The sequence below is a fragment of the Orycteropus afer genome, unplaced genomic scaffold (genome assembly GCF_000298275.1).
Source record: "Orycteropus afer afer isolate SDZICR_OR568_19922 unplaced genomic scaffold, OryAfe1.0 scaffold00620, whole genome shotgun sequence".
Taxonomy (NCBI): domain Eukaryota; kingdom Metazoa; phylum Chordata; class Mammalia; order Tubulidentata; family Orycteropodidae; genus Orycteropus; species Orycteropus afer.
Window position 1 is genome coordinate 1,365,665 of NW_006922207.1, and position 13,550 is coordinate 1,379,214.

Consider the following 13,550-nt stretch of genomic DNA (forward strand, 5'->3'; position numbering starts at 1 on the left):
TATATATATATATATATATATAAACCAAAGATTATTAGTGGTTACCAGGGATAGGAGGAAGAGGGGAAAGGGGAAGCTTTTGTTTGCAGGGCATTGAGTTTATGCTAATGCTGGTGGACTATTTTGGAAAAGGACGGCAATAATGGTGCCACAACGTGAAAAGTGTCATCAGTGTCCCTGAGTTGCAAATGAGGAAGTTGCTATGTTGGCGAATGTCTTGTTGTGTATGTTTTCACCACAATAAAAGTAAACAAAACAAAAAAAAACATTATATCAGAGCATATTCTGTTGTGATCTACAGGATTTTCACTGGCTGATTTTTAGAAGTGGATTGCCAAGTTCAAAGCCTGTCTTAGTCTGAAACCTGTCCACCATGGAGGATGCTGCTGGTATTTGAAATATAGGTGGCATAGCTTCCAGTATCACCGCAAAAGGCAAGCCACCAAGGTATGACAAACTGACAGACATCTGTCTGTTTCTCTTCTTAGACCTAATAATTACAGAAAACAAGGAAGAAGGGATTGTGAACATTTGCAATAACATTTCTACAATTTCTGCCTTCTCTTACAGGAAAGTTCATCTGCTGTGTCCAAGACCCTCACAATCCTGCTCCTTCTTTCCTGATAGCTGATATCTTAGCCAACTATTACCATGACAATACTGCATAGAATAAGTATCTATTGCCATGCCCACAGGTTTGCTGATTGGTCAGAGTGGCTCTATTCCACTTATCTCTCATTCCTCAGGGACCAGTGCTTCTCTTGATGTGGTAGAAGTACAAGGAACACACAAAAAGCCGAAGCTGTGGCGCCTGTTTAGATGTTGGCTCAGACTTGACATACTGCTTTTTTCCTATATTCCATTAGTCAAAGCAAGGCACATGGGGTCAAAACAAGATTTCTAGTGGAAGATCTTCAAGGCTACCTGGGCAGCACTGTGGATATGAGGAAGAGGGGGGAATGGCATATGTTCCCATACCCCAGCTGGTTAGTCTAACACCATTTCTGTGAAAGTGGTGATAGGGCTAGGATGGTCACATGTTACCCTTTCCGATAGCAAATGTGCCTATAATAAGCAAGATCCTATTTGAGACAATGCCTAATCAAAGAAGTGACTCCAAAACCAAAAAACTAAACTGACTGCTGTCAAGTAGATTCTAATTCATAGCAACCCCCACTGCGTTTCCAAGGCTGTAAATCTTTATGAAAGTAGACTGCCTTATCTTTCTTCCATGGAGCAGCTGGTGGATTCCAACTGCCAAGCTTTTGATTAGCAGCTAAATGCCTTAACCACTGCCCCACCAGAGCTCCTTGAAGTGACTGTAGGCTTGCAGTTTTAGACTAGGTGCAAGGATGAATGGATGCAGCAGACTAGTCATGGGTGTTTTTAAAGAAGGCAGAGAATTGTGTTGTATCCAGAGTCAGTTTGCTTAAGTAGCACTTGACTACATCATACAAAAAATGAGATCCAGAGGTTTTCCTTCCCATCATGTATGAGTTTGGCTTTACCAGGAGCAGGTGATTCCAAATATCAGCCTCCTTATGTGCCTGGAAGTTTTCATGCTTTGAGTAGGGACTGAATCCTGAATTCCTCAGCAACGGTACCTGGAGAAGTTATCTTGATTTCGCCAGGAGTCTTTCCAAGCTAAACTTCACTTACTATAATTATTACTCTGTTGTTGTTATGTGCCATCAAGTCGGACCTAACTCATAGCGATCTCTCCTTGGGTTTCTGAGGCAGTATCACTACAGAAGTAGATTGCCCCATCTTCCTTCCGAGGAGTGGCTGGTGGGTTTGAACCACCAGTCTTCTGGTTAGCAGTCAAGTGCCTTAGGCACTATGCCATCAGAGCTCCTAATTATAATTTAATTAAATCAAATCATGACAATAAGAACAAAATAAAGATGGAGGCAATTCTTTATGATAGTCACAATACCCAGATTGTTTTTTGATGTGGTTACTCTAGCCAGGGCTTCTTTGACAGAGTGTTACATGGGTTTGAGCTTAATCAAAGTTTGATGTGTGTTCACAGGGTGAAATTACAATACAAGCAAACCAAATTTTCAGACTTGTAGTGATACTGCCTCGGAAACCCAAGGAGGGGTCGCTATGACTTGACGGCACATAACAACAACAACAACAATGTCTCTGAAAAAGGTGCATTCATCCCTTACTTTAAAAATGGGAATCATTTATTCATTCAATAAGTATTTCCAATAGTTTCTCATCTCTCAGGAGAACAATTTGACAAGAAAAACACACAGAACTCATTTGAAAATTCAATGGATCTTCTTTTCTGAGAAAAACAATTTTGCATATTTATTTGCTGTTTACATTTTGTAGCACTTGTCGTGTGCCAAACACTGTTTTAAGTACTCACAAATTCTAATGTATGTAATCTTTGTTATAAATTTATAAGGTTGATCCTATTATTATTCCTATTTTATAGATGAGAAATCTGAAGGATAATGTGGCTTAATCACTTTCTCAAGTTTAAGTAGCTTCAAAGAGTTACAGATCTTCACATGATTAACAGGAAATTGGCAGGTTATACAATATTCCTCAAGAAGTCACATGAACTCTGAATATGTATAATCATTTATGAGAAATTGTTGTGGATTGAATTGTGTCCCCTAAAAATATGTGTTGTAAATCCTAACCTCTATGCCTGTGGTAGGAGCTGTGGTGGTGTAGTGTCTAAGGCATTTGACTGCTAACCAGAAGGATGGCAGTTCAAACCCACCAGCCACTTCTCAGAAGGAAGGTTGGGCAATCTACTTCCGTAGTGATACCACCTCGGAAACCCAGGGAGGGGTGGCTCTGAGTCGGGTCCGACTCCATGGCAGTGTGTTGCGTTGTGTTATGCCTGTGGTAATAATCCCATTTGGGAATGGGTTGATTTTGTTATGTGTATGAGGCAGGATTAATGTAGGTTGTATCTTAAATCAGTTTCTTTTGAGCTATAAAAGAAAGTAAACAATCAATTGTGCAGACAGAGATGGAGGAAGAGACATGCCAAGGCACACGAAAGATGCCCAGGAACCGACGCTCAGAAGAAACAAAGACCTTTTTCTCCAGAGCTGACAGGGAGAGAAAGCTTTCTTCAAGAGCTGGCACCTTGAATTCTCAGCTTCCTAAAGTGTGAGAAAATAAATTTGTGTTTGTTAAAAACTCCCATTTGGGGTATTTCTGTTATAACAACACTGGATAACTAAGACAGGAACCAACAAGTCTCCTTATTGCCAAGAGTCTGACACAAGGCTATTGCCCAACCTGGATCCATTCTCTCTCTTTCTAGCTGCAGGAATTTGATTTTGCCGTGGAGGAAACACTCTCCCTCATCTAGTCCATGTGGTTTGAGTGGGCAGATATCTGGGTGGCACAAGCAGTCTGTTCTCCACTACTGTCCTAACATTGGTTGTTCACACCCACCCAGCGGCACCACAGAAGAAAGGTCTGGAGATCTGTTTCCATAAAGACTACAAAAAAACAAACCCAAACCAAACTCACTGCCATCGAGTCGGATCCAAGTCATAGAGACCCCTCCTTGGCTTTCCAAGGTAATCACTAGGGAAGTAGATTGCCCGATCTTTCTCCTGAGGAGTAGCTGGTGGGTGTGAACCACCAGCCTTCTGGTTAGTAGTCAAATGCCTTCGGCAAAGATTACAGCCCAAGGAAACCTATGGGGCAGTTCTACTCACATGTGTTTGCTATGAGTTGGAATTGACTTGAAGGAAATGAGTTTGTTTTTTTGTTTGGGAATTAGTTTAAGAATTAACATATGACTCCAGAAGAGGCAAAACAACATCAACCCCAGGGCTTTTGCTGGAACTTTTGGGAGAGCAGTGCATTCTTTCTGATAGAGACGCTAAGGACAAGACATAAGGCTGAGATAGTTGGTGGCCATCTTGCCACTGCTGGAGAGATCCTGACTGAAATGTAAAGCAACACAGAGGACATCAATGCCAAGAGATTGAGAGAAACAAATTCCTAATGATATTATTTGTGTCCCTGGATTTAGCTGTATCTCAACTTGTAGTTACAGAGCCTGTAGACTTGTCCACTGCTTGAACCAATAGAGAACTTTCATTGTCTAAGCCAGTTTGAATCAAATTGCTGTCATTTACAACAAACAGCCTGTCTGAAAATGTCCAACGTCACTCTTCAGAGCCATTCCACTGACCTCTGTTCTTTCTTTCAAACAGACGTTGGAGATTTACTCTGGTTTTCTTTGAAACTTCTACTTACATCTCCCATTCTAACCCTTTTGTCCTCTTTATTGAAACCAATGACAAAAATACAGGTACCTTTTGTTTTAAGAGATTCAGACTATTCATTACGAAGAGAAAATGGCTCACATAAAAAATTAACATGAAGAAATTATAGAGGTGAAAAAAATCTCAGAAATTCTTAATGTCACAGTATCTGCTTTAGAGCTGTGCAGTCCAAATATGGTAGCCATGAGCCACATATGTTTACTGAACACATAAAATGTGCCTGGTATGACTGGGAAACTGGAGTTTAAACGAAATTAAAATTTTACCTAACTAAAAATTAAATTAAAAAACTTAAACTCAATTTGGTTATTGAAAACCTTTTTTTTTTTTTTTAGTATGCTTAGAACATCTGGAGCCTGTGAATTCACCTTATCAACTACATATTTTGTGAAGTCTGAATACAGATCAAGTATTTCTGATAAAAAATTTACTGTCCAAATTGAGCTATAATACAAGCATAAAGTACATACCAGATTTTGAAGACTAGATATGGGAAAAAAAGCAAAATATTATATAAATTTTTATATAGATTGTATGTTGAAATGATAACTTTCTGATAACCAAAATAACAGTTGCTGTCAACTCGCAGAGACCCCATGTGTGTCAGAGAAGAACTGTGCTCCCATGGAGTTCTCAATCGCTGATTTTTGGGAAGGAGATTATCAGGCCTTTCTTCCAAGATATCTCTGGGTAGACTTGAACCTCTAACCTTTCAGTTAGCAGCTGAGCACATTAAGCATTTGCACTACCCAGGGACTCCAACATTTTGATATAGCCAGTTAAATAAAATATATTCTTAAAATGAATTTCACCTGCTTCCTTTCCTTTTTTGGAAGATGATTTACCTTTTATTTCTATTAGACAGTGCTGGTCTATAGTTCCTGTCCAACCTGTGATTTGAAAACCCTGCTTGCGCTCTGGAGGCTGGAGTTCCTCAAAACCTGATACTGTAGTCTTCATTCTGGAAGCATTCAGGACCTGGGCTTTCATTCTGGGAATGCATTGGAGCATGTCAGCAGTCCCTTTTGTATTCATCTTCCTTATAAAAATCTAGGACAATCCAGTTACACCGTTTTCCTTATTTTTCATGTCATGATTGTGTGAGCATTTCTTTTGTTTGTTCTCTTGGTTTTTGTGATAATCTTCTAGTTAAGGGTACAAAATATGAGTTTCTGAAAAATTTTAAAAATGAAAAAAAATTCTATTTAATGTAAAACATAAGATACTCTGTGGAAATATTTACATATTGTATCTTTTTGTTGATGTTTTGCCAATTTTTTTCTCATTAAGACATTTCTGCTATTTTTATTGAAATATACTAGCAATCCTAACTCACTTCCATCTAGTCGGATTTGACTCACAGCGCCCCCTCCTTGGGTTTCTGAGAAAATATCCCTACAGAAGGAGCTCTGGTAGTGTAGTGCTTAATGCACTTGACTGCTAACTAGAAGGCTGGTGGTTCAAACCCACCAGCCACTCCTCAGAAGAAAGGTTGGGCAATCTACTTCCATAGTGATACTGCCTCAGAAACCCAAGGAAGGGTCACTATGAGTAGGGTCCAACTTGATGGCACATAACAACAACAACACCCCTACAGAAGAGGAGTGGCTGGTGAGTTTGAACCACCAGCCTTCTGGTTAGCAGTCAAAATACCTTGGGCACTAATTTCTCCATCTTTCCTGATATCATCATTCTTTTTTCCTTAAAGTCCTTTTTCCCTCTCCTAAGCCTGAAGAACCAGTTAAAGCGGAATAGTGAATGAGTGCTAGTGGGGTTAAGTGTCAATGGACCTGACGACTAGGAGGCTCTCATCCCAGTGGACCCCCTTCCTCCTGATAGGAACTCCCTTAGAAATTTCCTTTTAAGCATTCAGAGATCCTTTGGAACAAACCATCAAAACAAAATTTAAAAAGAAGGTACACTCTTCATCATGAAAAGCTGAAAATGTGATTTTTTAAAAATGGTTTCTAGATGGTAGATCTAGAAATTTGACTTTTTAAAACGGCAAATCTAGAATGTTCAATGGATGTTTGCCTGTTTGCTCTTAGATCCAGTCCCCACTCTTCCCCTACTTTCTTCTGCACTGCAGGTGGCTCACCTTGAAAGCCACATTTCTCTGACTTCCCAGACAATTGGCTTTCGGCTTAGTCAGACCATGGGAAGCAAAGGCAGGAGGTAGGTGAGGAAGGGGGAGAGAGGAGAAGACAGGGTCTTTATCTCCCCTCTTGACTTTCTCAGGATGTTCTTTGGTAGTGGTTTTGTGTTCTCTGTTTTCCAGTTCTTGTCAAATAGCCCCTCTTTCTATGACATTATACATAAAAAATTTTAGAAAATACACATAAAATACTACTATAAATTGATTACATGTTTGTACATAATATTTTTAAATGGACTGTGCCAATACATGCTAAAATTTGGTTACAGCTCTTGAGATTGGTTAGGGAAATGCATCCAGAGGTTATGGCTAGAAAGGACTTGCTATTCATCTATAATGTATATTTTATTCCTTAAAAAACACAATGCAAGCCCATAAGGCAAAGCATTAGTAGCTATTAATTCTGGATGGAGTAAAGAAAGAGAAAGAAAAGAACAGAATAGCAGAAAGAAAAGATAGACTCCTAGGTGTTTATTTGGGAGAAAAAGTAAACTTTATCTTAAGACTTTTATTATTATTTTTTTTTTTCCAGGAGATATTTTAATATCATAATGTATTAGCTTTCCATTACTACTGTAAAAACATTCAATGGCTTAAAAAACATAGTTTTATCATCTTGTTGTTGTTGTTGTTGTCATGTGCCGTCGAGTTGGACCTAACTCATAGCGACCCCTCCTTGGGTTTCTGAGGCAGTATCACTATGGAAATAGATTGCCCAACCTTCCTTCTGAGGAGTGACTGGTGGGTTTGAACTGCCATCCTTCTGGTTAGCAGTCAAGTGCGTTAGGCACTACGCTACCAGAGCTCCTTTTATCATCTTATAGTTCTCTATGTCAGAAGTCCAAAACAAGTACAACTGGGCTGAAAATCAAGGTGCTGGCAGGGCAATGTTCCTTTCCAGAGGCACTACTGGGGAATCCATTTCTTAGTTTTTTCTAATTTCTAGAGGCTATCCACAGTTCTTGACTCACAGTCTCCTTCTGTTTTCAAATACAGCTTTGTTGCATCTATCCATCCTTCCATAGTCACATCTCCCTGACTCCAGCCAAAAGCCATTCTTCAATTTTAAAGAGCCATGTGATTAGTTTGGGCCCACATGGATAACCCAAAATAATCTCCATATCTCAAGATCCTTAACTTAGTAACACCTGCAAACCTCTTCTTGTCATGTAGATAACATATTCACAGGTTCTGGGGATTAGTACGTGGACATCTTTGAGGGCCATTACTCTACCTACTACAATAACTTATACTAGAAAGACAGTTTTCATCTGTAAACTAAAGTTTTTGATCAGATTCCCCCATAAACTCCCTGCCCACTCCATCTTGTGTGTTATCTTTCCAAGAAGATTAACTTTTTATTCAAGTTCAAGTCCACAGGAGTGAGGGTGTTTATATTCTGATTATGCAGAGCTGGCAGGAAACTTGCTTTACGTTTTCACTATAGGAGATAATGGGAAATTCACAAGTTTATTAAGATGGTTTTCATCAAGATAGCCAGCAGATCTCAAAGTTACGATAGAGTTATCTTGTAGATTTCCACCAATGAAGAGATGACCATCATTTGTTCTCAGTGTTCCTTTGCTGTAGCAAACTAATTTGGCTGTAATGACAAATTAACACTGTTCTGTTAGATATTAAATTTTGCACTAATTGCAGTTCTTCTGTGGAAAACAGGTCAATATCTTGTGAACCAGGATTTTGCTGAACTGGTTAGTGTCCTAGAAACTGGAGTTTGGAACAAATTATTAGAAAGTTCTCATGTTCACTGACCTATGATGAACAAGCTTTTCTTCCTGAACAGGTTTATTTCTCTTTAAGGAAAGAGCTAATGAAGTTCAGAAACTCTCAAAGGCATCACAAGTAGATATTTGATTAAGCAAGCAAGTTGAAGCAAGAATTTGGTTGAAAATGGCCCTTGTCAAGTATTTTCACACTTCATTGAGCAATTGCACTCCTTTAGCAAACAAAAGAGTAACACAGTTAATGTTCAAGAACTTGAATTATGCAACCAGCTACCAGAAATGCTCCAGTTTTTCTTCCAGTTGATCTGAGGGCAAGTGTTTTCTCCCATCATTCACCAAGTACAGCCTGGTTTTCATTCTGTTTAATCTCTGAAAAGCCATTTCAGCAGGTAGAAAGTGTTCCAAAAGTTAAACAGCAAGGAAGGAAGCATTTCCCTGGTTTCACAAATCAAGTCAAATATTGCTTGCCAAAGTTCACTAAAAGTCTAATATTTGTCATTACTTTTTCTTTTCTTCCTTCTACTCCTTTGGATTAATAGAAGCCATAATGACTTGGGGCATGGCCCCTGGGTGGCCAAGATATATGTTGCCCATACCAAATCTGGTAGCATAGTGGCTAAAGGCACTTGACTGCTAACCAGAAGCCTGGCGGTTCAAACCCACCAGCCACTCCTTGGAAGGAAGATGGGACAATCTACATCTGTAGTGATACTGCCTCAGAAACCCAAGGAGGGGTCGCTATGAGTCAGGTCCGACTAGATGGCACATAACAACAACAACAACAACATACCAAATCAAGCCAGTAAATTGTAGACAGTTTTGTTGTCAGTGCAACAAAACTTTTTGACCAAAATGGACACAGTGAAGGAGATCTGGTGGCACACTGGTTAAGGCATCCAGCTGCTAACCTAAAGGTCAGTGGTTTGAACCCCATATACTCCATGGGAAAAAGGTGAGGTTATCTGTCCATAGATTTCAACCTTGGAAACCCTATATGGTCACTATGAATCAGAATTGACTTGATGGCAGTGGGTTTTTTTGGGTTTGGGCACTTTGAACATCAGAGCTATGCCCAATCCCACAGAGCTTTATCTTTTAAACTGATTCCTATGCAGTTTCCCCTTTAGGAGTGCATCTATTTTTGAGGTATAGCATAGGAATTGAAATTTCTGTCCTCCTAGTCTTGAGATTTTCATTCAATTTAATGAGGGCAGTGTTTCATTCTGCTGTGCATAGGGTCACTATGAATCAGAGATGACTCAATGACACCTAACAACAACAAGAGTCTTGAGAAATCCAGCCCTAAAAGGCCTGGCTTTTTTGCCCATGGGAAAGGAGATGGAAAATCACTTTTTGCTTATTCCATTAAGTATTTATCGAATGCTGTCTTAGTTTAAATCTCTTCAAAATCAGACCCTGAGGTAAGAATCCAAAAAGAAGTAGTTCATTTGGAAGGTCATCCCAGGAAACACTTGTAAGGAAGTAGGGAAGTGAAACAGGTATGGAAGACAACCATAAAGAGTGCATTATCAAGTAAATACCATTGTGAGCAACTGGAGCTCTATCCCACTGGACACTCTGAGAGCTGGTGTAGAACACACCCCAGAGTTGTCTCATCGAGGAGTGAAGGAACTGGATTATACGACCATCAGCTCCTGAGGATCATTAGTGGAGGGCTACCAGTGATTCATTTCCTGGATTGTCCAGCCTACTGTGTCTGGTGCTTGGGAGAAAGCCCTCCAGAAAAGGTTTCTTGTTTCAGCTTATGAGGAAGGCACTGAAATAGATGTTGTAGAAAATCTTAACCTACTTCAATCAGTACACTAAGCAGAAGTAGCTACCTTCTGCTGACTATGTGCTCAGAATTACACCAAGTGTTATGGGAGAAATAGAAGGAAAAGGCATGATCTCTCTCTCTCTGATTTTGAAGAATTTATTGTCTAAGCAGGGAAGATGGCCCTGACTCTACCATGGAATGATGGGCAATTAGGCAGAATAGGATGGTAATATAGGCTTTATGGCAGGATTGGAAGTCTTACTAAAGGGGCTTCATGGAGAAGGTAAGCCATGAAGGAAGAATAGTTTTTGCAGAAACAGAGCTGAAGTCTGTATAGTTTGAAGGATGATGAGAAAGAAAGCATGGAGGCAATTTTAGCCTAGGCTGGGAGCGAGATAGCAAACCTATGAGACCAGAGCTGACAGAACATGTTCAAGAGGAGTGGGACTCATCCTGCTTGGCTGGCACATGTGACAGAGTTGAAGGCAAAACAAAAATATCTTGGCTTGCCATTGACCTAGAGATGCCAGCCATTGTCTTGAGCCTACACACTCTTTTAAAAAAGAGTGCTGCTGAAGAAGTGGCCATATTGTGGCAGATGCCCTGGATCCTTGGCTACATCTGATTGGGATGTGGCAGACATGCCAGATGTTCTAATGGGGAGCTTTCTTAAAAAAAAAAAAAAATTAAAATTTTGACCAAGGATATTAAGAGAACAAATAAATTAGTTCTCTATAGAGCTAGGGCAAGAGTTTTGTTCCTTTAGTAAGTTACGTTCACCTGCAAACAGATATTATGTTGGAAAACAGATTTGCAGAGAATGTTGAAATATAGAAAAATAAAATAAAAAAAGATAGAAGTCCAAGTGCTGACAGAAGTAGAGAAGAAAGAACATGTGTCTCCGGCAAGTGAAAGGCAACTTTCTAATTCCCTCAATGCCGGAATGTGTTTCTGGCAATTTAGAGTCTTCTGTAAACTTTATCTTGATTTGAGTGGGTTTCTCTTCTTGGAAATCAGGGATCCTCATCTAAGACAACCTGGTGGACATTAGTTTGTTTATTGCTTACCCTGCTTGCAGTGGTCAAATTTTTAGTCCAACGAGTACATATCATAGCCAACAATTCCCAAAAGCAGACCCTCAGATGGGAGTCATGTTGAAGTGGTTTATTAAAAAGGGGCTCTTGGGAGACTGTAACAGAAACAGGGAAGCAAGACAGGAAAAAGAAGGAAACCAAGCCAGTAGTGAATTATTCAGACCAAGTCCACAGAACCTACAGAGGTGCACTGAATCCTGTCTCAGGATTGCATTCCTCCTCCCCCACAGGCAAGGGAAATGGTCTTTCTCGCTCCCTATTTGCATGGCCCCCACTCTTGTAACACACAAAATCATCTGAGTTTTGGAAGTAATTACCAGGCTTTTGTTTTCTAGTCTGCCTTAGTCTGGAAACTCCACTGAAAGTTGTTAAGCATCACAGCAACACATGTCTCCACTGATAGACAGGTGGTTGCCATGAATGAGGTACATTGGTTGGGAATTGACCCTTGGTCTTGTGCCTGGAAGGCAAGAAACTACCACTGAACTACAACTGCCCCAATGAACACATATGGGCAACTGGGAAACCATTGAAAGGCTTTTCTTTCTTCATGGCTTTTGGGTGGTGGTGAAGAAAAAGTATCTAACCGAAAGGAAGCCTGTAGAGAGCGAGTGATTTACATCTGTGAAGTCCCTAAAAGATATTAGAATCATTCAGCAACTCAGGTGCTATTTTCTTATCTCTTCCAAACAGAAACTCTTAAAAATGATTGTTAAAGGAATGTGGAAAGAACTTGGCAGAAGCCCAGTTTCTACCCAGCCACCTTTGATACAAGCAAGCAAAGAGTAAATATCAAGCCCAAGGGCAGTAAAACTGTTACATGTTTTTGTTTCTCTTTTTCCTCTACAAGCATGTTTGCTTTTTCAAGGACTGGAAACTTATTGTTTAAAGTATTTTTGGTTCAAATGTCAGGCTGCTAAGAAAAGAGAGGGTATTTGCTTATAGTAATGGGGTTTTTGGAGTATCTGGGTGGTGCACAGAATTAACATGCTTAGCTGCTAAATGAATGGTTGGACACTCAGAAGCACCCCAGAAGAAAGGCCTGATGACCTACTTTCAAACAACCAGCCATTGAAAACCCTGTGGTGAGCAGTTCTACTCGGACACACATGGCGCCTCCTAAGTCAGAATCAACTCGACAGCAACTGTTTTTTTTTTTACCAGTGGGTTTTTATCCAATGTCTGTGACTTCTATTTAGCACAGAATTGTGAGTGTGTGGCCCAGCATCTGTGGATGCTTTCAGGAGTCTTTAGGGCCCAATACTATCAACAATTGAGAGGCTTTTCTTTCTTCATTATGGAAAAATGATATGCCACATGATATTTTCTCACCTTTTTTGTATAACCGAGTGCTACATACCAATAAATTAATCTACTAGAAATTTGGTACTTGTACGTTTTATTTTTTTTTTTTATTTAGTATTTTGTTGTTTCTTTGGTGAAAGTTTGCACAGCAAATTAGGTTTTAAGTGACATTGGTTACATTTTCCACATGGCATCAACATTCTCATTGTTTCTATTCTGCTTGTCTGTTTCCATTATTCTTGCTTCCCTTCTATCCCTGAACGTCTCATCTTTGCTTTTGGGTAAATGTTGACTGTTTGGTCTCAAATTGATAATTTCTTAAATATATATCTATAAAAGGAGCATAGTAGTCACCAGTGATACTTTTTATTTTATGAGCCAATCTGTTTTTCAGTTGAAAGGTGATTTCCAAAGTAGTTTCAGTTCAAAGTTTAAATGGTTTCTTGGGGCAATAGTCTTGGGAATTCCCCCATGTCTCTGCCAGTCTAGTAAGTCTGCCTTTTTTTTCCTTGTAAGATTTAGAGTTGTTTTCTACAATTTTCTCCCATTCTGTCTGGGACCATTCATTGTTGCCCCAATCAGAATGGTTAATAGATGTAGCGGGACACCTTCTAGTTCTTCTGGTCTCCAGAGAGGTGAGATCAGGATTCCTGTAGGCAATTGATCCCATAGACTGGTTTCTTCAGAGTCTTCGGTTTTCTTCCTTCCTTTTTACTCCAGACTAGTAGAGACCAATTGCAGTATCTTAGATGGCCACTCACAAGCTTTTAAGACCACAGACTACTTACCAAAGTAGGATGTAGAACATAAACTTTATAGACTATGTTTGCCAGTTGAGAAAGGTGTTCTACGAGACTATGGCCCTAAGCCTTCAAACCCAGTAAACCAAGCCTGTGACGTGTTTAGTTATGTCTGGGTGGTATCCATGACTGTGCCCCCTTTGTGCTTTATTATATGTATGACTATATGGGCAACACACACAAAAGTGTATATAGATATGCTTATAGATACATCTATACATGCTCATACATATACATACATATATCTTTCTATACACATTTATATGTTTTAAATAACACAATATTATAGTTTATTGAGAGCAGTATTTCCGAATTCTAATGAAAATGGTTTCTACTATTGCATTGTAGTAAATTACTTAGTGTGGCTTTTCTACCCATAAGTCATTGTAAACTCAGT